This window comes from Muntiacus reevesi, chromosome 11 (assembly GCF_963930625.1).
Source record: "Muntiacus reevesi chromosome 11, mMunRee1.1, whole genome shotgun sequence".
Classification (NCBI taxonomy): domain Eukaryota; kingdom Metazoa; phylum Chordata; class Mammalia; order Artiodactyla; family Cervidae; genus Muntiacus; species Muntiacus reevesi.
In genome coordinates, this window is record NC_089259.1 from 29,594,329 (window position 1) to 29,620,722 (window position 26,394).

The 26,394-nt window shown below is 41.7% G+C and overlaps 1 long non-coding RNA gene across 5 annotated transcripts; it reads left to right on the forward strand.

Moving 5' to 3' along the window:
* The first annotated feature begins 55 nt into the window (after nt 1-55).
* Nucleotides 56-24,613, forward strand: LOC136144036 (uncharacterized). 5 transcript variants are annotated; one of them, XR_010658467.1, is made up of 7 exons: nt 59-196; nt 11,222-11,370; nt 12,366-12,575; nt 13,607-13,739; nt 22,039-22,514; nt 22,764-22,835; nt 23,942-24,613. It is a non-coding gene; the product is annotated as an uncharacterized lncRNA (long non-coding RNA). The 5 variants fall into 5 exon arrangements; XR_010658469.1 differs by having other exon boundaries at nt 56-164; nt 22,039-22,835; XR_010658465.1 differs by having other exon boundaries at nt 22,039-22,835.
* The last annotated feature ends 1,781 nt before the right edge of the window (nt 24,614-26,394 follow it).

Sequence of the window (26,394 nt, forward strand, 5' to 3'; positions counted from 1 at the left end):
AGCCGCGCGGGGCCGGGGCTCCCACGCTTGAGGTCCCGAGGGACCTGGGGCCAAGGGCGCTGTGAGGGATGTGGGCTGGCGGAGGGCGGGAAGGAGGGCCTCGGGCCTTTGCTCTCTTCGTCAGCAACCCCGACCGCCGGGGGAGGGGCAATGTGCCTTGCCAGGTGCGTCGCCCCGTCAGTATAAAATTTCTGAGGTAAAGGTGACTTTTTTTTTCATAAGGATAAGCAAGGCCCAGGTGGGGTGAGTGGTTAGCCTGCAGCAAACGTGGAACCCAAGGGTTTTCCCAGTTTCTTTTGCTTTTTTTTGTATTTAAGTGACGTATCGACGGCGTCTTGTGTTTAGAACTTTGGGCCGAGGCTAAAAATAGAGAAATGAACCGGCTCCTGTGGGTCCTGCGCTATAGCAATAGAGGAGCTCTTGGCGGTGGCCAGGGTGACAGCTAAGTTAAGTATAATTGAGGGCTCTTATTGGGGCTTCCTTGGTAGCGCAGCTCTTAAAAATTCGCCTGCAATGCAGGAGACCCCGGTTCGATTTCTGGGTCGGGAAAATCCGCTGGAGAAGAGATAGGCTACCCACTCCAGCGTTCTTGGACTTCCCTTGTGGCTCAGCTGGTAAAGAATCCGCCTGCAGTGCAGGACTCCCGGGTTGGGAAGATCCCCTGGGGGAGGGCATGGTAACTCACTCAAGTATTCTGGCCTGGAGAATTCCATGAACAGAGGAACCTAGCGGGCTACAGTCCATGTGGTCGCAAAGAGTGGGACAGGACTGAGCTGCTTTCACTTCACAAGGTCTGTTATTATATAGTGACAATTCAAAGTGCTGAAAGTGTAGGTGAAGTGGGTACCGCAATTACCTTAGTTGTACAGGTTCTGAAAACAAAAGATAAAAGAGTTTAAATAGATATACCGAGAGACACCTAATCCATCATGGTTACAGTCACACACTATGGTGTGTTGCCTTCCGAATATGATGCGGGAAAAACAGACTTGGGTTTTGTCACCATGTAGTGGAAATAACTTAAGGAATCCTTGGGCTGACAGCCAAGATGTGAGAGTGAATTAGGTAGGGGAGAATTACTGGCAGATTTGGTGCAAAAACTCAAGTGGGAGAGAAAGCCTGTGTGGCTAGTTCAGAGTAAGGTAGTGAGTAGTGTGAGATGAGGGGCTTCCCAAGTGGCTCAGTGGTAAAGAATCCACCTGCAACACAGGAGACTTGGGTTTGATCCCTGGGTCTGGAAGATCCCCTGAAGGAGGAAGTGGAAACCCACTCCAGTATTCTTGCTTGGAGAACCCCATGGACAGAGGAGCCTGGTGGGCTACAGTCCAGGGGATTGCAAAGAGTCAGACACTACTTAGCTGACTGGACATGTGTGAGATGAGTCTTAAATGGAGGCAGATTTATTATGGAGGCCCTGGTGTGCCAGATTAAAAATGAAGCTTTATCTTTAAAAAAGCACGGAAGGATTTTAAGGAGGGAGGTGATAAGGTTGTATGTGTTATGCATATCCACTGTTGTGATCCCACAACTTGAATGGCTGTGATAATCCAGATTTCGAGAATTGTGCATTGCTGTTGTTATGTGTTTCTTCTGGCTCTTCAGAATGTCCATCTTTATCCAGAGTTTGGAGCTTGAGTGTTTGAGTGTTTCATTTGCATCTTTTTCCTTTCTCTCAGTTCTAAGGATAAAATTGAAAACTACATCTCTATTTTTTTTATTTAATTTTTATTTTGTATTGGTCATAGTTGGTTTACACTGTTTTGTTTCAAGTGTACAGTAAAGTGGTTCAGTTGTACTTATACCCTTTCTAAAACGGAATCTTAAAAAATTATTATTTTTTTAATGTTTGTTGATTGCTCATGATTCATTCATGAAATATTCGTTGAGCATTAGCTTGGTTCTAGATTCTGGGGCTGAATAGGAGAAAAAGTCATTTCCTTATACTTGAGCTACTTTTGTTTTCTCAGGGCCATAGACATGTAAACATATTAAAAGGAAATGTGTAAATGCTTAATAGAGAAAGGAGCTTGATAGGGAATGGTTGGGAACAAGGAGAGAGGGGACTTGAGGAGGAAACGTGGAAAGACAGGGATTTGCAAGCAGTCACATTCGAAGACTGTGTCCATGTGGCTGGAGTCCTGGGTGAGTAGGTGGAGCAAGATGAGATGAGACTGGAGGGACTGACTGGAACTGAAATGAAGAGCCCCTGTACAAAGTGCTGAGGTCTGGGATATCTTGTAGGAAAGAGGAGATAATTGCGGTCTTGTCATAAACACTTGATATTTAAAAAAGAATTATTCTGGTGGCAACATAAGGGATATATGGATTCAGGAGGAACCAGAATACCATTTAGAGTGTTGCAGTAGTCCAAGACAGAGATGATAAAGATATCAATGAAGGTGGCACAACATATTAGAAAGACTTTAAGAAGCAGCAGTGAAAGATGATGAACTCAAGAAACAGTAGACTTTACAGACAGCCAGAGGAGTGGGATCCTGCCATGGAGATGAAAAAGAAATGGTCAGAGAGACAGAAGGAAAATCAAATTGCTATCTTAGAATCTGAAGGGGAAGAAAGTGCTGAGAGGTTGAAAGTGGTTCAAAATAGAGGTTAGAATGCCATTTTCAAATGGCTTTAAAAAGTCGTGAAGTCTTGAAAATAGGCCTTTGATGACCAATGTGAAGGCAGGCAAGGAGAAAATCATCTTAATTTGAGCAGTGAACATACCCATATTTATATCCTTTTTAAAAAGTTTGTTACAACATCAACTAATACAAGACAGTGTTGGTTATACTAAAGTAAGTTAAACAGATACATTAGATTTGATTCTAGAATGGTTTGATATGGTTAAGCTTTGTGTACATTATAGAGTTTGGAGACTACAGTAATAATAGTTAACATCTGTTATGTGTCAGGCCCTATTCTTAGTTCTTGACATGCCCCTTCAGTTCATCCTCAATTACTCTATGAAGTAGATCGTACTATATCCACTTTTTATATAAGAAGTCAGTCTTGTTATATGCTGTGTATGAAAAAAAGTATTTCCTTTTACTTTATTTTTTGTTGTCTTCCTTCAGGCCCTATTCTTAGTTCTTGACATGCCCCTTCAGTTCATCCTCAATTACTCTATGAAGTAGATCGTACTATATCCACTTTTTATATAAGAAGTCAGTCTTGTTATATGCTGTGTATGAAAAAAAGTATTTCCTTTTACTTTATTTTTTGTTGTCTTCCTTAACTTTTAGCCTCTCTGGCAGAAATATTTGTTGAATGTATGTTATTGAACATAGAAAAAAGCTCCGATTTGGACTGCAGGCCAGTAATAAAACCTGGATGAAAAGCAGGTGAATGAGCACAGCCAGGCAAGAGCAGAGGTTGGTTATTAGGAGATGTGAAGCACATAGAATTGAAAAATCCCCATGGCTTTGGCCAAATCCTCATCCGTCCAAAAGAAGAGGAGGGGTAGAGTCAAGTAGATGTGTGCATTTCAGAGAAGAGGAGTCAAGTTGATAGTTAATGATGGAGCAGTAGCTGTCCCTACTAAGAAGCAGTGGTATTTTCTTGCTCTGTGTGAGTCAGGGAAAGTGGAAGAAAGAGCAGACACCACTGGACCAGCTTTTGAGGACAGTGGCATCATTTGTGATAAAGCTAGGTTTCAGTCAGCGCTAAGATGTGCAGAACTTGCAACAGAGTAGAAGGTACCAGGAAGTCTTGGTTGCAGTGGACCAGGGAAGTTTGGTTGCATGTTCTCAGGGCCACAACAGCAGAGGAGTACCTGAGTAGAGATGTCAGTTTCTCTCCTTTCTACCCTCATGCAGCCTATACACATTTTACCATAATCTCTAGCACTCAGACTGTTTCCCACAGACTCCTACAATCAGGGGCCATGTCTTACAAATTATTCTATCTGAAATAGAATAATTTGTAGAAATTGTGGAAAGCACCCACTAATGTTTATTAAATGAAAAGTGGAGGGGAGGAATGGATAAATGGATACTTGTGCCTAAGAGGTAAGACTGACTAATATGGCTGGGAAGTAGGCTGGAAGTAGGTTTGGAGAAGTTTCCAGAAGCACCCTTCTACACCTGGAGCCCAGCCTGAAAGCTCAGCAGTATAAGCCAAGACCCTAAATCCTTTTCTGGTTCCAAGTACGCCGCTTCCCTCAGAACTGGACTCAACAAAAACTGCCATCCTGCCACAGTCTCTACAGTGCTGACACCAGCTGACATCAGGAGCCACAGTGTGTGTGTGTGGGGGGGTGTTGTGCCCAGCCTTCTCACTGCTGCCAGCTGCAAATTCTGGCCGGGCCTGCTTAGCCTTTCTCTACCCCCCCCACTCCAGCCTCTCTAGACACTTCTTTTGAGCTTTGAAATCAGAATGGGGGGATTTGGAGAGGGGCTGGTGCAAGGCTTGGTGGCGTGGTGATGTTTTCCTTTAGCATTTAAGGTAGAAGAGCGAGCTCTTCATTGTCTGAGAGAGAAATGAGGGAAAGCAATCCATGGAAAAAGTTAATAAAACATATCCTCTTCAAGGTAGGTAAAATTTCAGCTCAGTTGCTCAGTTGTGTCCAACTCTTTGGGACCCCATGGACCGCAGCACACCAGGTCTCCCTGTCCATCACCATCTCCCAAAGTTTACTCAGACTCATGTCCATTGAGTCGATGATGCCATCCAACCATCTCATCCTCTGTCATCCCCTTCCCCTCCTGCCCTCAATCTTTCCCAGCATCAGGGTCTTTTCAAATGAGTCAGCTCTTTGCATCAGGTGGCCAAAGTATTGGAGTTTCAACTTCAGCATCAGTCCTGATGAATAGGATGGACTGGTTGGATCTCCCTGCAGTCCAAGGGATTCTTAAGGGTCTTCTCCAACACCACAGTTCAAAAGTATCAGTTCTTTGGCACTCAGCTTTCTTTATTGTCCAGCTCTCATATCCATACATGACTACTGAAAAAACCATAGCTTTGACTAGATGGACCTTTACTGGCAAAGTAATGTGTCTGTCTAGGTTGCTCATAACTTGGCTTCCAAGGAGCAAGCGTCTTTAAATTTCATGGCTGCAGTCACCATCTGCAGTGATTTTGGAGCCCCCAAAAATAGTCTGTCACCGTTTCCATTGTTTCCCCACCTATTTGCCACAAAGTGATGGGACCAGATGCTATGATCTTAGTTTTCTGAATGTTGAGTTTTAAGCCAGCTTTTTCACTCTCCTCTTTCACTTTCATCAAGAGACTCTTTAGTTCTTCGCTTTCTCCCATAAGGGTGGTGTCATCTGCATATCTGAGGTTATTGATATTTCTCCCGGCAATCTTGATTCCAAGTTTGATTCATCCAGCCCAGTGTTTCTTATGATGTACTCTACATATAAGTTAAATAGGCAGAGTGACAGTATACAGCCTTGACGTACTCCTTTCCCGATTTGGAACCAGTCTGTTGTTTCATGTCCAGTTCTAACTGTTGCTTCCTGACATGCATGCACATTTCTCAGGAGGCAGGTCAGGTGGTCTGGTATTGCCATATTCCCATCTCTTTAAGAATTTTGCGGAGTTCATTGTGGTCCATACAGTTAAACGCTTTGGCATAGTCAATAAAGCAGAAGTAGTTGTTTTTCTGGAACTCTTGCTCTTTCGATGATCCAGTGGATGTTGGCAGTTTGATTGCTGTTTCCTCTGCCTTTTCTAAATCAAGCTTGAACATCTGGAAGTTCACAGTTTACGTACTGTTGAAGCCTGGCTTGGAGAATTTTGAGCATTACTTTGCTAGCGTGTGAGATGAGTGCAATTGTGCGAAAGTTTGAGCATTCTCTAGCATACCTTTCTTTGGGATTGGAATGAAAACTGCCCTTTTCCAGTCCTGTGGCCACTGCTGAGTTTTCCAAATTTGCTGGCATATGGAGTGCAGCACTTTGACAGCATCATCTTTCAGGATTTGAAATAGCTCAACTGGAATTCATCACCTCCACTAACTTTGTACATGGTGATGCTTCTTAAGGCCCACTTGACTTCACATTCCAGGATGTCTGGCTCTAGGTGAGTGATCACACCATCATGATTATCTGGTTGTGAAGATCTTTTTTATATACTTCTTCTGTGTATTCTTGCCACCTCGTCATATCTTCTGCTTCTGTTAGGTCCATACCATTTCTGTCCTTTATTGTGTCCATCTTTGCATGAAATGATCCCTTGGTAAATATTAGATGTTTCTCTTGGTAAACATCTAAGGTAAACTTAGAACTGTTGTATTAAGTATAAATTTCAGAAATTGCTCCCCTACAATTGGCAAGGTACAAATTTCAACTAAAGAAGAAAGTTACTATGTTTCAGAGGACCAGAAAATAACCTCCAGATATAAAGAGTACCTCCAGCTCCTCTTTAAACTGTCTGAATTCTGAGTGTTGGGAAAGGTCCAGTGTGCTTAATTTAAGATAAATCTTATTTACACATCTTTCTTTGCAATTCATAAGTGTTAAGAGATGAAGGAATACGTTACATCAAGTTTATTTGACAGACCCTTCTCTTTAACCCTCAGAGATGGGTGTTTCTTATTTCTTCTGAAATCTTTTGCTGTGTTTTCAGTTCAGTTCAGTCACTCAGTCGTGTCTGACTCTTTGTGACCCCATGAACCGCAGCATGCCAGGCCTCCCTGTCCATCACCAACTCCCAGAGTCCACCCAAACCCATGTCCATTGAGTCGGTGATGCCATCCAACCGTCTGATTCTCTGTCATCCCCTTCTCCTCCTGCCCTCAATCTTTCCCAGCATCAGGGTCTTTTCAAATGAGTCAGCTCTTCACATCATGTGGCCAAAGTATTGGAGTTTGAGCTTCAGCATCAGTCCTACCAGTGAACACCCAGGACTGATCTCCTTTAGGATGGACTGGTTGGATCTCCTTGCTGTCCAAGGCTACTTTTAAAGAGTGTCTTCTGCTTATGAAAAGCGGGGTTTTGATAATACTAGAGTGGACTCTTTGGAATCCAGGTGTTTTCTTTTATGTCTGCACTGCATCAGGCACAACTGAGGTTAGCATTCTACTTTCCTTGCTTTTACAGCCCTGTCTCAGGTATGTGTGGTTTGTTTTTTTGGGGGCTGTGTTGTGAGGCATGTGGGATCTTAGCTCCCTAACCAGGGATCAAACCTGTGCCCTCTGCATCAGAGACACAAAGTCCCAACCACTGGACCACCAAGGAAGTTCCCCTTTACTTTTTGAATTTTTACCTTGGATGTATGTGTGCTCAGTTACTCAGTCATGTCTGACTCTGTGACCCCGTGGACTGTAGCCCACCAACCTCCTCTGTCCATGCAGTTTGCCAGGCAAGAATACTGGAGTGGATTGCCATGCCCTCCTCCAGCAGATCTTCTGAGCCAGGAATCGAACCCGTATCTCCTGCGTTGCAGGCAGATTCTTTACCTCTGAGCCATCTGGGAAGCCCCAGGTCTGTATTTTTAGGAAATGGTTTCTATTTTCAGCATGGAGAGTCTATTCATTTGCCTGTGGAGCGTACAGCTGGTAGGTTATATGCAAAGAATTCTAAATTTTAGACCTGTTTCTTTTACACTTCATTTGCCAGTCTACATGTAGGAGCATAGAATCATTTTAGTAGTAACTAAAAATTTTAATTCAGAAGATACATCTACCAACAAACATTGTGCAGTGCCGTAAAAACCTGATATATTATGCCCGTATGCCTAATGTTTTCTGTTTGCTATTTTTGGGTAGTGGTGTCAGTGTTCCCTTGCACTGTCATGAATAACTGAGAGGGGAAGTTTTAATATTTTTGAAAATTGGAAAATTTATCCCCTGAGGACAAAAATTTGAGAGAAAATTTGCATATATTCAAAGCACACTAGTAGATTATCTCAGAAGCAGTTTATATTAATCTTATTTGGAATCTAAAAGCTGATTTAGAATCTAAAAGCTGAAAAAGACAGCCTAAGTCACTGATTGTATGATTGGTTTGATTCTCTTTCCTTCTAGAAGCAATGCATGCTCATTGTAGAAAATTAGAAAACAATATAAAGCGGAAAAAAAAAAAAGCGAAAACAAGGGAATGAAGAACAGAGTTAACCACTGTGAACACATTGACTCTGAGACATTCTCTTATAAGACAGAATATGTTTATCGTTTTAAAGAAAATAGAGTGACTCCATTTTCTACGTGAGCTGGGAAGTTTCCTCTTGGCTTTTTTCATGACCATGTTATTATTTAATAAAATATGTCATTCTGAAGCCTTAGAAAACACCCTTCCTTTACTTCTTCAAGAATGGGGAATTACACGTAGGCTCTTTACTCAATATTTTTCATTCTGTCAGTGTGGTTGGATGCCAAGTGACTGTTCTGAGTAATTTTTGAAGGTACTTTTTTTGGTACTTTGCCAGGGAAATCATAACTCTTAAAATGAGCCATAGACATAACCATACAATTGGATTTATGGATAGATATTATGTTCCATGTTTTGTTGTTTTCTCACTGTTTTAGTCTCTGGGATTGATGCCAAAGGCTATTCAACCTCACTCCATTTATTAGAGTGTACAACTAAGTTTACACAATAGAGTTTAGAGGGGAAAAAAGACCTTGTTTGTTTATCATTCTACTTAAGATGTCTTTATGTCAGTGAGAAAGGAAAGTATTATTTCTCAAATACCACAGTGAAATCTCATGAGAAATAGGGTATCGTAGTTAACAAATAATTACCCGTTGCCTGAGCCACAAGAAGAACTTGGCTTATTCCAGACCATCTTCTCTGCTGCTGTCAAAGACGTTTTGTGCCCTAAAATTCAAATCTGACTTCGCTCCTCAAAGCACTTCACTTGCTCCTCATTCCTGGCCTCCAGGATTAATTCCAGGCTCTGTCCAATGGCAAACAGGCCTTCTGTGATCTGACTGCTAACCTCATTCTTAAATCCTTTACTTCAGTCATTTTAAATTACTTGGAATTCTCTGAAAATGTCATTGCTTTCATGCCCCTGCCCTTTTATCCTTGCTCTCCCCTCTTTCCGGCATGCTTTGTTGCACCATCTCAGGTCAGTGTCACCTCCTCTGTGAAGTCTTGCCTGACTTGCTCCACCACCCCATTCTCCCTGCTTCAGGCAGAAGGGATCCTTTGTGCCCCATAACATACGCTTACTTGTTTCACTGCAGCTGTAGCACATTGTTGCACTTGTTTGCACATGTGCCTCTCATCTTTTTCAGCTTTTTCGTCTGTAAATCTCATTCACCATCTTTTGGGAGCTTTCATCTTACTTTAGGAACACATTAAGCTTCATTTTAAAATTTTTTCTCTTAACTCTGTTTTTTTCCTTTATTAGTTCAGCACTTATTACCTTTTTTTAATATTTTGTGGGATGTCCTAGAATTTTAATGTACATAGTGTGTATGTGTAATTTAGTAAGGTGTGTAACTAATCAAATGTGTAATTTAATGTCTTCAGTTAGTCAGTGTTTTACCCTCTTGGACAAAGTACAGACCTTTGAATGCCTTATTCCTATTACCTCCTTCCTACTTATATGCCATTTTTTTTTCTACTAGCATTTTGATTCTGTATTATTTCCAAAGCCTATAATTAAGGCGTCATTGTTATTTAACACAGTGATTTTTATAGGTTTATCCATGTATTCATCATTTTCTTCATTGTTTGGGATCTCTCACCTTCTTTCTGCTATGAGTTTTCTTCATCCTAAAGTATATCCTGTAGAAGTTTCTCTGAGTGATAGTTAACACTCATTTTGTAGTCTGTCTGAAAATGTTTTTATTCTGCCATCATTCTTGAAAGATTGTTGGTTATAGAAAATTCGGTTGTCAGTTACTTTCTCTCTGCATTTTGAACGTATTATTCCAGTGCTTTCTGAAATCCATGTTGCTTTTGAGAAGTGTGCCCAAAGTCTGTTTTTCTTCTGTAAATAATCTGTTTCTCCCTCTGACTGCTTTTAAGATTTTTTCTTTGTCTTTTGACCACAAAGTACCTTGATATGAATGTGCCTTTTTATTTATCATGCCTTGAATTTGTTGGGCATATTTCTGTGATAAAACGGGGGCTGTTGTTGTCATTGTTCAGTCACTAAATCATGTCCAACTCTTTGTAGCCTCATGGACTGCAGCATGCCGGGCTTCCCTGTCCTTCACTGTCTCCTGGAGTTTGCTCAAACAGGGATGACACTCTTTTAAAAAAGTCACATTTACCCTGACCTGTCCTTCCTCCCTCAGCCACCACCTCATTTGAACACAGTTATGAGATCTGGACCTGTGAGAATCATCTTGAAATCATGAGATTACAAACAGAAGAATGGAAAAGTAGAAGAGAAAGAATCCAAGTCCTTAATAACCTCACTGAGCACTGAATTGCCTACTTCTAGGCTTCATGCTTGGAGAAGGAAGTGTCAACCCACTACAGTTTTCTTGCCTGGGAAATACCCCGGACAGAAGAGCCTGGCAGGCTACAGTCCATGGGGTTGCAAGAGTCAGACACGAGTTGGTCACTGAATCACCACCACCACCAGGCTTCTTGTATAGGAAGAAAATAATTGCCTTTTTGCTTAATGTATAGCAATGTATAGCAATGCTTATTCTTTAGTCAGGTACTCAATTGCATCCAAAATTAATTTTAATTGAAACATGATCCTTTATTTCTCTGTAAAGTGCAACAAGCACTGTAACAGAGTAAGTGCTCAGTAACATTTCAAACAACTACTGGTCATATTGAATCATGTGTGTGAAGAAATCTGTTTGTCTTTGAAAATATTGATAAATTTGATTTAAGTATTTTCTTTTTAATCAAAACCTGTAGCTGACCTGCAGATCAATTTTTACAAAGACAAACTAATATCAAATACCTACTAAAAGTACCAGTGTTTCTTCTCCTACGCCATAGGTTGTCAGACTTAGCTGGACAAGTACCACAAGGGAAGCCTAGTGTGCTGCTGTCCATAAGGTTGCAAAGAGTCAGACACGACTGAGCAACTGAACTGAACTGAACTCTGGTTCCTAATTCTTAGGAACCAGAAATGCAGTCAAACACATGAGACATATGTACTGCTTGAGTCATTATGTTTGAGATATATCATTCATTCTTAGGAAGGAGGAGGCAAAAGAAATGAAAGTCAAGGTAATCAGAAAGTCTGGCCTGAAGGAGTTGCAAGTGTAAGTGGGAAAGAAGAGGAAGGAGAGAGTGAGATAGGGAATGATAGATCAAAACAGCTCATTCTCTTTACTCTTCTGTCTTCCAACAAGCTCAGCTGTCTTTTAAAAAGAAGACATGTCTTAAGAAGGAGCAATCTGCAAGCCAGCCAGAAGCAGAGACTCCATTGATTGACCTGTGGAAAGCGCTCCTGTTAATCCACTGCTAGATGCATTCTAAGAATGCCAACTGCATTATTCAGGTGTGGCTTTCTGGGACGGGATGTGATCTTGTGCTGCATGAGGACACACAGAGCCTACAATCTGGGGAAGCTCTGAAAGTGTGTGCTTAACCTCTCTTCCCTATCACATAGACATTTTCTCACAGCTCCTAAAGAGCTGGACTGCTGTACTACAAAGGGCTTCCCTGGTGGCTCAGTGGTAAAGAATCTCCCTGCCAGTGCAGGAGATGCAGGTTCCATCTCTGGTCTGGGAAGATCCTCTGGAGAAGGAAATGGCAATCCACTCCGGTATTCTTGCCTGGGAATTTCCATGGACAGAGGAGCCGGTGAGCTATAGTCCATGGGGTTGCAAAGAGTCAGACACAACTTAGCGACTAAATAACAACTTCACTGCAAAAACTCAAATATGCTTGAAAAGCTTGTTTCTTTAGTTGATTGCTCCCAGGTTTTCACCTCATTCAGTGTAGGGAATCCCATTTCAGGATCTATGTAGGAAGAATCGTTTCAGTGCTCAGGGCAGTCACCCTGAGCCAGAACTGAGGTAGACTGAGTAGACTCAGTCATATTTGTATCATGAAGATAGGGAGATGCAGGCAGCTGCAGTCTGGCTTGGGTTTGAGAGCTGGTTCTCCAGTTGATAAGAGTCCCTCTCATCCCCACGACAAATATGTGAATGCCAGAATTCCCCAGTCTACCCACCTCATTCCCCTGATTGACATAGCCCAGTCTCCTTAATGGGTCAGAATGTCACACACATTTTTAAACGATCAAAATGGTCATATCTTAAAATAGGAGAAAGAGAAGCCTTGAATGCTTCCCAAGCAACCATTTCTGTCCCTCAGATGGTTGCAGCCTGACCTACCGGGGAGGAGAGTGGATGCTACTGGGGCATTTGGATTTCCTTCTATTTCTACTATATCCCAATCATTAAAATGGGGGATCTCCACAGAGTTAAAGGTTATTTTACACAGGAAGCACATTCAGTATTAGTACAACAAATGTTTTCCTTTCTCCAGCCATGGAAGAACTCCACTCGGAGGGAGTCGTGATAAATCAGAGCATCAGCCCTTTCCGCTTGGACACCAATAAGTCCTGCACTTCAAAATTGCTGACCTAAAAAGGATGCTCGAGAAGGAGCAAGTTTTTTTTTTTTTTTCCTTGTAAAGAAAGCAACACCAGAAGCAGTGTGACTTCCTTGTTCACTTAGATGCATGCAAAAAAGAAAAGTGAGTCACTCTTGAGTTTCTAACTTTAGTTTATAGAAACAAAGCACTGAATCATGTAACTTATCAGGGAAGACCTAGATATAGTTTTCTCTAGATAATGTTCGTATTGAAAGAGTCTGAAATTCTATTTTTGTCGTAGAGTTACGGGATTGGGGCTACAAGTGTCTACTCATCAGTAATTTTGCAGCTGAGGATGTGACTATAAAAAACATTCCAGTAGAGATATGGCAGGGCCCACAGAGCCATCTCACTTCATTGAGTCAGCCACACTTAGGCTAGAACTTCTCTGAATCCAGGATTGAAAAGGAACTGCGGGATCAACATTAGGAAAAGCACTGTGGACTCAGTCCAGATATTCATGTTCATCATGCTGTGGATAAAATGAAGGGTTTAGAAAATCACTTATTCAGTCATTTGCAAACTTTAAGAGAAGCCTTTATTTGATAGGATCCAAGCTCAAGTCTTTCTACAAACCAAAGTAACTCTTGGAAACCTGACATAACAATTAACCTACCCCAAATAATGAGTCTTATTTCCTCCCTTTTAAAAGTACTAGCCCCCTGCCCTGTCTTCAGTACTTTTAAAACTTGCTTTTATTATCTCTCATACATATGATCTATCTTTCCAGTTCTGATGGGTTTGTAGTTATTAGGTGTCAACCGGCAATCAAGCAATTATTGGTAACAATACCATGAAATAATTTTTAAAACTGTAACAACCGCACTTCCTCACTTCACCATTCTGCCATACTGCCGCCCATTAAAGTAAACTAAGCAAAACAAAGTAATTTGCTGATTCAGTGCATTCCTAAACCATGATTTGGGGAGTATGTGATGTTTGGAATATTTGCATTATGCTTCTGCCAACCATGAGAGGATTTGTTTTCTGTAAGATTTCCTGGAGTCCTGGGATAGTTATTGCACACTGCAATTAAGTTCAGTCCCATGTAGGGTTCTGAAGAATGACTGAACCACCACCAACAAAAAAAACCTTCTTCAGCATGATTATTCTGTCCTGTCTGCGTTTGTCAGGGTCACTGTCTTTGCTTCAGGACCTTCTTCCTTCCACCCTCACAGCATGTGCCTGTGGATTGCCTGCTGAGGAACATCCTACTGAGAAGAACTTCCAGATCATTCCGTGAGATGGTAGCAGAAAGGAACCAAGGTGAAAAGAGTGGGGTGGTGTGGGGAACTTCCCTGGCGATCCAGTGGTTAAGACTCTTGTTCCACTGCAACAGGTGTGGGTTTGATCCTGGTTGACTGAATGGCATGGCCAAAAAGCAAAAATAAAAAAAGATGATGTGAGATTCCCTCAACCTTCTGGTAATTGATTTGGCTTCTGGTAATTGATTTAGGATCTTGGATACATATCCTTCCTTAAAACAGTTCCCACATAATGGCAGACCATGTGTTGAGACCTCTACCTGTGTTTAAACCTTTCAAATTAAACATTATTAATAATTGCCATTTTGCAAATGAGCAAATTAAGACTTAGAAACCTTCACTGCACTGACTGTCGTAAGTCAATGACAGAATCAGTTTGTCAGGTTCTAGAGCTCAAGCTCAGGATTTTGCTATACTTCCTGGGTAGAAAATTCAGCCACAGTGCCCTTAAAAAATCCCAGAAATCACGATCTAGCCACATGCAAAATAAGTATTGGTTGAAAGTTTTCGTAAAAAGTAGCAAAGATTTTAAAGCTGTTTGGAGGGGACACAGGAGACAAATGAAAAGAACTATCATTTCTCTTTGAGTGGTATATATGCAGCATTTAGTAGGGCTCACCTGATAGCAGACTGGGAACAACCAGATATTGCACCATCTAAGGTTGCTTTGGCTGATTACAGTGGCCTCATAGGAGGGACCACCATTACACAAACCCACCTCTTACAGGCCACCACCAAGTGAACTGAATGTATTTCCATCTCATCCTGTTCTCACTTGTCAGTCCACAAATGACTTAGCTAGTATCACTGACTTAAAACCCAAATCTGAAGGTACTTAGAGGAAAAACAGACCTTCACGCTCTAAAGCCCATTTCTTCCCTCTTTTATTGAACCTAGCATTAAAATCGGCAATATAAGAGGTGCGTTGCACTTGGAAGCACTGCATTCCATGGTCATTGATGGTCATAGAAGCCTATGCAGTACCTCCTCAGTGCTGCAATGATGACATACGGCCACACACACACACAAAAGGAAAGCTCAAAAGATGGTCTTTCCCCAAAACTTCTAAATAAGATCGAAAGACATGCCCCCCCCCCAAATGCCATTCGCTTGATTCATGTACTGTCTTTAATCAAATCTCAGCATTCCATTCTAAACACGAAGAATATATTTTTAGTGTCAATAAGTAAAGTTCCCAGCTCTCAATGTGAGGGGTGGGAGGCCTTTATCTTGGTGGGGGTTGGGCAGTGGATACCTCCTAGCCTCCTTCAAATAGCCACCGAATCCCTTAAAGTGAAAGTACTGGTTACTTAAGCAAATAAAACAAACAGCAATCCTTTGATCTTTAGGAAGCTCTTTCTTGTTAAGGTAACATTCTGTCTGACTTTTATGTTTCAACATTCATTGTATATTTAATTATTTTTAAAAGTTTTGTTTTAAATGATTACACTTTTTTCGTAAGTTAAGATAAACACAGGCATGCTTTGTTAAAGATTAAAAATAAATCTCACACGAAACTGCAAAGTTGGCAAAGATAATACCACATGGGGTCGGTATGTTCCAAAACACGATTCTCACGGGGCCCCTCTGAACACACTGAATTAGAATTTTTGTTCTGAAAAGTTTCAGGAAGCCCCTGACTCTAACCCACCCTTTCCTGAAACTGGTGAAAGTATGAAAAAAAAGTTACCACTCAAGTGAAAAAAGAAGAGTCTCAACACTTTAGGGAGGCATGTTTTGTCTTTCTTTTAAGTTGTTACTGTGTTCAAAAATACCTTGTGATAGCTTTCAGACGGGGAAAACACTGGGATAGCACTATTAAAAGAAGGATGTTTTCATCCTTCAATAGGTACATTATCAAATGACTGCTTTTAATTCAACCTAAGAGTAATTACTAGATCTTACTACATTGGAAACATCACTCATCCCTATTTGAGTTTGATTGTAACCTTTTATAAATAAAGGTTCCCTTTTGGAAATATCAAAATTGAGATAGAGACAGGTTTTCCTTGCCGCCTCATTTTTCAGGCTTATTTCCCAGAATCTTTGACTGTTCACTTCCTCTTCCATTTTATTCTTTCTTTTTATTCCAATACATCTCTTCCTGCAATTGGGAGAGTCGAATCCATTATGGATTTCGGACCAGGACGTCTGAGATGCTAATGCAGTTCTCAGGGCAGATGGTAGGTGGCGTTGAAAAGCCGTGCCTCAGCCAGCCATCCTTGCTGGAAGTCACATCAAAAGTGTGAGCAGTCTGATGTAATGCGACAGGAGAGAGACAGACGGGAGCCAGAAATCGTGGGTGTCTACTCCTCCCTTAGACACCCATGCTTATGACTAGGATCCCTCTTACTTACTTTCAAATGGAAAACTATTCTACCCCAGTTGAAGAAATTCAATATTCAGATCCAGTGAACACTTTGCAGAAGGTGTTTTTTTTTTTTTATTTTCTCAATGCCCATGATGTTCCAGCTTCTAAGGTGCCATTGTTGTTTGCTAAAACTAAACAAAGATGTATACGTGTGAATTCAATAACATGTTTAAAAAGTTTAGAATTACATGAGTCCTTTATAAATCTATCCTAGCCTCAGATTCTGGAAGGAAATATTTTCCATAGGGAATAACGAATATAAGGGTTTTCTAGGGTTTCTGTAAGAGAAAAGTTAGGAAGAGCATTGCCCAAAGATGTCAAGTGCAGCTAGAACTATGGAACTCAGCTCGGAGTGGAATGCGATAAGCCATCAGAAAGGAATGTGATCTGGGTTTGCTGGAATGAAGTGGGGTTTATTAGTTATTCTTTCCCAGGACCAAAAATTGACAATTGGTTGGCCTAGATGAAATTGTTGCTATTTGGACAGGCTTGTGGGAATTAAGAGAAAGACTTAGAAAGCTAGAAGTTCAAGCACATTATTTTTCTGGCATTGGGCCATTGCAGTCTGTGAAAAATAGAACTAAAAGCAAATTAATTGAGGGTTAAATCTTCATAAAAACTAAAATTATATAATCTTGGAATTAGAGATCATGTGTTCTAACCTCTCTCCGAATACAAATATCCCCAGAAGAACATCTTTGAAAGACGACCTTCAAGACATTTTCTGGGACACTTTGAAGAAAGAGTTCTAATGGCTTTTCAGAATACCCCACTCCATTCCCGAACCCCTGATTTTAGCACTTGAACCATGGTGAGGAGCCTGGAACACACAAACATATTCTTGGAGGAGTACAAGTTCTAAGTGAGATGTGCAAATTTTTGTCTTTTCATTTGGACAACAACTGAAAGAATTAATATGTAAACATGCTATAGTGACCATTTTTTTCTACTTAGTAAACTTTCTGTTTATGATCAGTTTTAGGTTTCCAGGGAAATTGAGTGAAAAGTATAGACGTACCTTATACCCCCTGACTCCTCCACCTCCAGTTTCCATATGACTGATATCTTACATTAGTGTAGCACGTTTATTGAGCCAAGATCAGTGCCTTATTATTAATTAAAGTCCATACTTTGTACTAGGGTTTGTTCTTTGTGTTTTACATTCTAGAGGTTTTATTTTTTAATTTATTTTATTGAGGTATAGTTGATTTACAGTTGATTTAATTTCTGCTCTACAGTGATATGATTCAGTTATACATGTATGCACATTTTTTTCACATTCTTTTCCATTAGGTTTATCATAGGGTATTGACTGCAGTTCCCTGTGCTATACAGAAGGACCTTGTTGTTTATCTATTCTACATATAATAGTTTGCATCTGCTAATCCCAGACTCCCAATCCATCCCTCCCTGAAGCCTAGGGTGTTTGACAAATGCAAGGATCACTTTTTACCTGAGGACCACCAGAGATATTTTCAGTAGTACTTTCGTTTATGTGTTATGAGACTAGTTCAACTTTCTTTGGGACTAATAAGTAAAGAACCGAGCTGGACTGAACAGGCAACAAGTGTTGTTAATTTTAGTGAAGAAAAGTTGACAGCATGCCTCACTAATGGAGGTTTGTCTGTGGTTCAGAAAAAGAAATGTGTTTTGTTTGAGTCATCGCAAATTATGCAGTGACCTACACCTCCAAGATAAAAACCATCATTGGTACCATATTCATGTCCTGAAGGGTGATTTTGTTTCAGCAAACAACATCATCTCTCACATTAAAATAAGGCTATTTCAGTATTGCTGACATTGTAGTTTTTTTGCATTTAACTACATTTGTAAATGTAGTTCGTTAATTTACTTGTAAATTTGTTTAACTGTAAGTATAAGGACTTAAACCTAGTTGTATGCCCATAATTAAGAAATGCTATAGAGAAAATAGTTTTCCTGGTAGCTCAACATCCACCTGCAATGCAGGAGATGCTTCTTCAATTTCTGAGTTGGGAAGATCCTCTGGAGAAAGAATAGGCTATCCATTCCAATATTCTTGGACTTCCCTGTGGCTCAATTGGTAAAGAATCTGCCTGCAATGTGGGAGACCTGGGTTCGATCCCTGGATTGCGAAGATCCCCTGGGGAAGGGAAAGGCTACTCACTCCAGTGTTCTGGCCTGGAGAATTCCATGGACTGTATAGTCCATGGAGTCACAGTCAGACATGACTGAGTGACTTTCACTTTCATAGAGAAAATACTTGCAAATACTATGACTGTTAAGAGGTTAATATAAAAAGTATATGAACACCTTATCCAACTTAGTATCAAAAAAACAACCCAATTAAAAAGCAGGCAGAAGACCTGTATAAATGTTTTTCCAAAGAAGACATACAGATGGCCAACAGCCACATAAAAAAATGCTCAATATCGCTAGTCACCAGGGAAATGCAAATTAAAACCACAATGAGATACCACCTCACACCTTTCAGAGTAGCTGTCATCAAAAAGACCAAAAATAACAAATATTGGCAAGGATGTGGAGAAACAGGAACATTTGCATAGTGTTGGTGGGAATGTAATTTGGTGTAGTCACTATGGAAGATAGTAAGGGAGTTCCTCAAAAAAATAAAAATAGAACTACTATATGATCCAGCGATTTCATTCCTGGGTATATACTTAAAATGAAAACACTTAATTTGAAAAGATACATGCTCCCCAGTGTTCATAGCAGCACTGTTTATAGCAGCCAAGATATGAAGGCAACCTAAGTTTCCATCAACAGATGAATGAAGATGTGGTATGTTTGTATCTACAATGGAATGTTACTTAACCATTTAAAAAGAGAATGAAATTCTGCCATTGCAACAACGTGAATGGATCTAGAGAGTATAATGTTTAGTGAAATAAGTCAGGGAAAGGCAAGTACTCTGTTATTGCTTATATGTGGAAACTAAAAAGTAAATGTACATACCCAAACAGAAATAGACTCACAGATACAGAGTGAACTAGTGGTTACTAATGGGGAAAGAGAAGAGCAGGAAGGGGCAAGATAAGGGTATGAGATTAAGAGATACAAACTACTACATATAAAGTAGATAAACAACAAGAATACATTGTACAGCACAGAGAATTATTTTAGTTCTGCCAGCAGTCTAACCCACAAGCACAGCCCCTTCTTTTGTAATAACTAAATGGAGTATAATCTATAAAAATATCAAATCACTATGTTGTACATCTGAAACTAACATTGTAATTCAACTACAACTTCAATAAAAAAGAAGAGAGACATTATAGAAAAATATTTGTAAACCCTGGGGATTTGAAGAATGTTCTTTTCTGTATGAGGGGCTATGCATAACTCAGTTTAAGAAGCTCTGCTCTAAGCCTGCGCTGGTTTTTCCCCACGTGGTGCACAGGACTGCCTCCCTGTGGTTTGCACACACTGCTCCTGGTTCTGCCCGTGGAAATCTAATGCTTTTCTACACAAACAGCCCTCTGAGTATTCAGATGTAACAACTGCCCAGTTTAAAGTTTTCTCTTTTATATTTCAAGAGGCAGAGAACAGGTTAATATAGACTGAGTATATGTCTAATCCCTGGGGGTCAATTTATACCTCTACCATCCTCCTTCCACTGATTGTATTAGGAGTGAGGCTAAAGACTTGCTTTCCTCATTTACCAGTCCTCTCAAGAGTGAAGGCAAGGTCAGCCTGACCTGATTTGTTCTTCGTGAATTCATGATGACTCTTAGGGCTTCTTCCTCAACTTATTCTCTGAATGCTTCTGGCTGTCTCCTGGGCAGATTAAGCTGAAGGGTTACAGTTTCTGTCATACAGCCTTTCTCCAATTTGAACTCTGAGACAATGTTTTCCTATAACCCACTGGTCACTCTTATCAAAGAGAACCAGGGATGGTTCTTCAAATAAAACTTCAAGTCATATCCTCTAGGACCATGGTTTGATGAGCCAGACCTAGGATGATGAATGAGCGGTGCTCGCTGGAGAGCCTCATGTTGCTGACAACCAACAATTAAAGTTACTGCCTGAGTCTTTGTTGCTGCAGCCAAAGTTGCTCCTGTAGAGGTCGGGGTCAAGGTAGCTGGAACCTAAGACCCTGTGGACTTGGGAGTGGTGTCGGCCAGCTGCTAAGACAGAAAATAAGGACTCTTTGAAAAAGAGCCCATCCTTCTCACATGAAGGATTGTGGTGCATCATGGATCAACAAGTGAGAGTCAACAAAACCTGAAGAAAAAGTACAAGTCAGTGACCTCAGGATCTGAGAGCAGGTTGGGATGAGGTTTGAGGAAGTTTCTCCAAGTAGGAAGTTGAGGAAAGAGCATGGAGAAGAAGAGTGTACTGAAGCACCACTGATATGGGTGCCCGGTGAGTGTGTGTGTGTCTGTGTGTGTGTGCATGAGTGCACACATGTACACGTGCACTTGCAGTTTCCTGTGAGACAGAGGGAAGAACTAGAGAGAAGGCAGTTCTGCCTGCAGTCTAACCAACACAATCTAACCTTAACAGGGTGGGGAAAAAGGGATTAAGCATTCCTCCCTTTCAGTAACATGACTTTGATGTTCATAATCAGGCCCCTACGAGAAACTATGAATTTTGATCCTTCAAACCTGGGAGGTGACTCCTGTGGGACTTCTCAGTGGTGAGGAAGGTGATGCAGGAAGCCAGTGTCTCCACAGGACAGCCTTTGCTAATTCAGGCAGGCACATATTTGGATGGACTCCTGGTTACCTAAAGACAAACCTAGATATTCCTCATATGACAAAGGAGCATTGATATTGGAAATGACCTGGGGTAAGTCTTTGTTTCAAGACTTACCTGTCATGTTATCCTGGAAAATTCACTTGGCTTCTCTGGGGCACAGTTTCCTCCTTGGTAAATGGGATGGTAATAGTATGCTTAGCCCCAGGGTGGTTGTGAGAATTAAATGTTGAAATATACATGAAGTACTTAAAGAGGGGCATATAGAAAATGTTACATCATGTGTGATTTAATTTTTTTTTTTAACTTCACCTTTTCCTAATTTCCCTTGTGACTCAGATGGTAGGTAGAGAATCTGCCTGCAACGCGGGAGACATGGGTTCAATCCCTGGGTTGGGAATATCCCGTGGAGAAGGGAATGGCAACCCTCTCCAGTATTCTTGCCTGGGAGGTCCCAAGGATAGAGAATCCTGCCGGACTACAGTCCATGGGGTTGCAAATAGTGCAACTTCAGAGGAAGCTAGGGAAGTGAGTGTGTGGCTGAGGAGAAAGGAATTACTAGAGGTGACTCCAGCCAATCAGGACATTTCCCCTGGGGTTGTGTTGGGACTGCTTACCCCAAGAACAGGGCCTCTCCACCTGGTAGCTACAGAAAATCAGAGTAGTGCTAGTAAAGAAGCAGGGGAGGGTGGTGATGACTGTAGGAGAAGCTTCGGACGGTATTTGCCACACACCTTGACTTTCAGGTGAGACACTGAGATACGCGTGCCTGCCCCAAGATGGCGCTTCTACTTGGGGGCCAACCACAGCCAAATCTAGGTCTCGCTTCAGTGTTACTTGCCGGTACCAAAATTATTTAATAGCTTGCGTTTCCCACTATCATGGCCCCAGTACAGTGTGTTAATAAATGAAATTTATAGACCTTAGACATCTTGAAGAACAAAGTACAGCTATCGCAAGAACATTAACAATTAAAGAGTCACTCTAAATAACAGTACATCTGATTTAGAGCACGTGCCACTGGGCTACTTGGTCGTGATTCTCTCAGCTATCTTCATCTGGGGTGTTCTACTTGGCTTGTTTGACCAGAGAACTTCCAGTTTCTTTAAGAACACATATTTCCCCTGGTACACAGCTTCAGCTTTGAGAGCTTGGACAGAAATAAGTTAGCTATTTGTTGCCAACTCACTTGTTTCATTTTTCTTTTCTTTCTTCCTTTTTTATTTTTTAGCTGCACTGCACATGGGATCTTAGTTCCCTGATCAGGGATGGAACTCGTGCCCTCTACCCTGGAAACTCAGCCTCTTAACTACTGGACTGCCAGAGGCCCCCAGGGAAGTCCCTCACCTGTTCCATTTTGAAGCAATGTAATATCCACTATCAGAGGAGTAGATTATGATTCCATTATGAAATGTTATGTGGAAACTAATCTCATAAGGGTAAAGACTATAGCAACAAGGAAGTCTAGGTAAGTGTCGTAATGAATGTCAAGTGAACAAAGCCATAGAAGAGACACTCTGGGTCCACCCATGTCTCTAAGGGTTTTCAGTTGTTCTAACCAATTTCCAGCCACCAAACTGAACATCCCTGAATTGGGGAGCTCTTCCCCCAAGCACCCCCGATTGTGGACATGCACACAGTTGAGAAATTACCTCCTCTTTTCCACCCCACACCAGTCCTTAAGCAGTGACCATGGGCAGTCGATGTGTAAGTACCCTACCTCCAGTACCCCTTTGAGCTGCATGTTCAGCACTATGTTCCCAAATTTCCTTGGGGATTAAGCTTCTATCGCTTGATAAGGGTGCTCTTTATTGTCTTCTCTCCTCCACTGTATGGATTCCCCATGCCCCCAGTGGTATTGTCTGCACGCCTCAAATAAACTACCTTTGCATGACTACGTTGTCTCAAGATCTGCAGCACAGGGAATTGTAGACACATCCCTGTTTGTCCCTATAGATGATGTGTGCACACAGGCCAGGAGAAGAAGGAGAAACAACAATGGCAGAAGTTTGACTGAGGATGGTGAGAGTATGTTAGATTTTTTTTCCTTCTGTTTTCTAAACTTTATGTCCAGTTGTTATATGAGTATAAACATTTTTTCTTTCTTATTTTTAAACAATAGTAAGAACATCTGTGTGCCTCAAATTCCCATGCCCAGAAAGGTTGCAAACAGACATGAGAAATAGCTGTTAAGGAAATGGGTTGCCCACAGCATGGTCTATTGTAAGGAATGCAAGAGTGATAGCACAGGGGTCAGTGAGGTTTCTGAAGCCAGAGCATGACCTTGTAGAAACCAGACCTCAGTCTGGTCCACAGGTAACATCTCCACGAAGTCAAGGTTTACCTTGTTTAGTGCCCAAAAGTAACAGCAGCGTGTTTTTTTCAAAGAACAAACTGGATAAATGCAAACATATTGCATTCCTTTTTTTTTTTTTCTAAATTCCAAATAACTAAGCATTCTCTTTGGAAAGTTTCTTCACCGGTAAGCAAAATCATTTGTGTTTTAAAATTGTGGTCTGTAGTTTATATGATCAACTTTTATTTTACTGAGCTGTCTTCCATGTAAACCCTATTTTTAACCTGAAGAGGTGCCTCGATACATAACAGCAGACAGTAGAAGTGAACATTTTATTTTATTTTCCCACCATTTTCTTCTTTAAAACTTCTGATGGGGGAAAAAAAAGAAAACATATAGGCATGTGCAGTTGATTCTGTCGTAAAGGGAATTTAGGCCCCAAACCAAGAGTTAAAGGGATTGTAAGGTGTAAAGCCCAACTATTTGGACATGTCATCTCTGAGATAAATATTGTACCCAACAATTTTTTTTTAAATGGGGAGGAGTGGATATCTGCTGGATTCAGGAGGGTAAGTGATTTTATTTGAAAGGCTAATTAAGTCAACGTACTAGTTTTTCTTCTCCTATAGACAAAGTGAGGGTGGGGTAAAATGAGGAAGGAAAATGTGCCCTTTACCTCCTGTTAGCTCTTTCTCGTGGGAGGGCCAATAGAAGCTGTAGAACATGCTTTAGAGCTAAAGATCTAGGTTCAGATACTGGCTCAGCCACTTACTGGCTGGGAGGTCTTTGGTGAGTTCTTTAACTTCTCTGTGCCTCTCTTTCTTCCTCTGTAAAATAGATATCACACCCAGGAGAAACACCCCTTCATAAGAACAAGGAAAGGAAAGGCAACAGAAATGCCAGTCAACGGAAGTATGTATGGAAAAAAATCACACAGCCAGGAAAATGAATGAAGCTCAGCCACTTGTGAAAGCATGGATGAACCTAAGGAATGTGATGCTTGGTGAACAAAAGCCTGCCACCCTTTGCATCAAGTCCAAATCTAACGAAAGCTGAGCAATCAAGCATTTGGGCATACAGTGGAAAAAAACAAGGAAATGCAAAATTCAGGATAGTGGGGTTGTGTGTGGGGCGGGCAAGAGAATGGATTGGGAGGAGCACAGAGAAGGGCACAAGTTACTGTTCATGTTTTGGTTCGTGGGTTGGGCGGTAAGTTTACTGGCAAGTTTATTTTGTTATTTAAAATATGAATAAATGAATAAAAGATGAGCAGAAGAGGGCCAAGCCTGGAACGACAGTGTGTCCTGAGCCAATTAACCCAGTTACAATGAACCCAATTCTAGTACATTTGAAATGGCAACAAAAAGAAAAAGGAATAGACAAAATAGTATCTACTTTATGGAGTTGCGATAAGAATTAAATGAGAAAATACATGCCACATACTTAACGTAACTGCCTAGAAAAGAGTACATTTTTAATAGATGGTATCTCATATTGCTATTTTGCAAAACCAGAGTTTTTAGATGATTTTAGACTTTGGAAATGTCTCATATACTTGGAATGTATTTATTTCAACCGAACAAGATGAATTCTAAGACTGTTCCCGTTTTCAGCTCAGTTCCACATATGTGACAGATGAATAGAACAGATCCTTGAAGCCAGCCATTTGTTTTCCAAGGCCTACAATGTGCCAGGTATCGTGTTGGGTCCTGGAGACGGTGGGGAGTGTCACACAGCTAGTCTTGGCCATCTTGGAGAAAATGGTGCTGAAGGAGTAAACAGATAGTCAGGTGGTTCCAGAGGTGATTAGAGCCAGAGGGCGAGGCGCACGCTGTGACCCGGCACTGCTGACCCTCAGAGAGGCAGCACAGTGCCGCGCGGTGGGTGGGCACAGGCTGGCCCAGCTGCGAAGCATCCCCAGCGCAGCTTCACCTCCACGGGCGAGTGACCAGGCTCAGGGTCACCATGAAAAACATGTTAGCCTGAGCCAAGCATTTAGAAGAGTGCCCAGTGCACAGTGAGTATCCGGTTATTATAAATAAAACAGAGCAAGGGTATGTACTGAAGGGTTCAGCTGCCACTTCCATCTTTACCCACCACACACAGAGACCTTTTTACCTGTGAAAGGGGTTGTCTTACGCATTCAGGCTGCTACCACAACCACCATTGGCTGGATGACTTATAAACAATAGACATTTCTTTCTCCCAGTGCTGGAGGCCGAGAAGTCCAAGATTAAGGCTCCATCTGATTCAGTGTCTGGTGAGAGTCCACTTCCTAGTTCATAGCTGGCACCTTCTTGCTGTGTCCTCACATGGTGGGAGGCAAGGGGGCTCTCCAGGGTCTCTTTTATAAGGGCATGAATCTTTAGGAGGGGTCCCTTCTCATGACACACGTGCATGCATGCTAAGTTGCTTCAGTTGTGTCCTACTTTTTGCAACCCTATGGACCATAGCCCACGAGGCTCCTCTGTCTATGGGGATTCTCCAGGCAAGAAAATTGGAGTGGTTTGCCATACCCTCAAGACCTAATCACCTCCAAAAGGCCCCACCTCCTCATACCATCACCTTGGGGATTAGGTTTCAACATATGGAGGTGAGGGTTGGGTCACAAGTGGTCAGTCTCTGTCAGGGTCCATCATGCCTTCCTCCTATGATCCTTAGTCGCATGGTCATTATTAGCACTGTCACCTTTGATTCTCTCTTGAACAAAATCAGAGACCTTAGCTGTCCTTGCATTCCATGCGAGGAAGTGGTGCTGGCTACCCTCACTTGTGTGAGGGTCATGACCTACGGGTTTGTGAGCGGGAAGGACTACAGGCCTCTAACTTGGCTGCCCGTCCTCAGCTTCCTGCCTCAGTCCTTAGCACCACTGACCTCCGGCCCTTTCCTAGCTCCCTGGGCTGGACAACTCAAAATTTTACTTATGGCTCTTTACTTGTACTTACTTACATTAATCCTGAATATTCACTGGAAGGACTGATGCTGAAGCTGAAGCTCCAATCCTTTGGCTACCTCACTCGAAGAGATGACTCATTGGGAAAGACCTTGATGCTGGGAAAGATTGAGGGCAGGAGGAGAAGGGGGCGACCGAGGATGAGATGTTTGGATGGCATCACTGACTCAATGGACATGAGTCTGAGCAAACTCTGGGAGATGGTGAAGGACAGGGAGGCCTGGCAGGCTGCAGTCCATGGGGTCGCAGAGTCATGGACTGAGATATGACTGAGTGACTGAATGACAACTTGGACAAAAGCACAGGCAGACGGTCTTCCCAAAGCCAAAGCCCCCAGG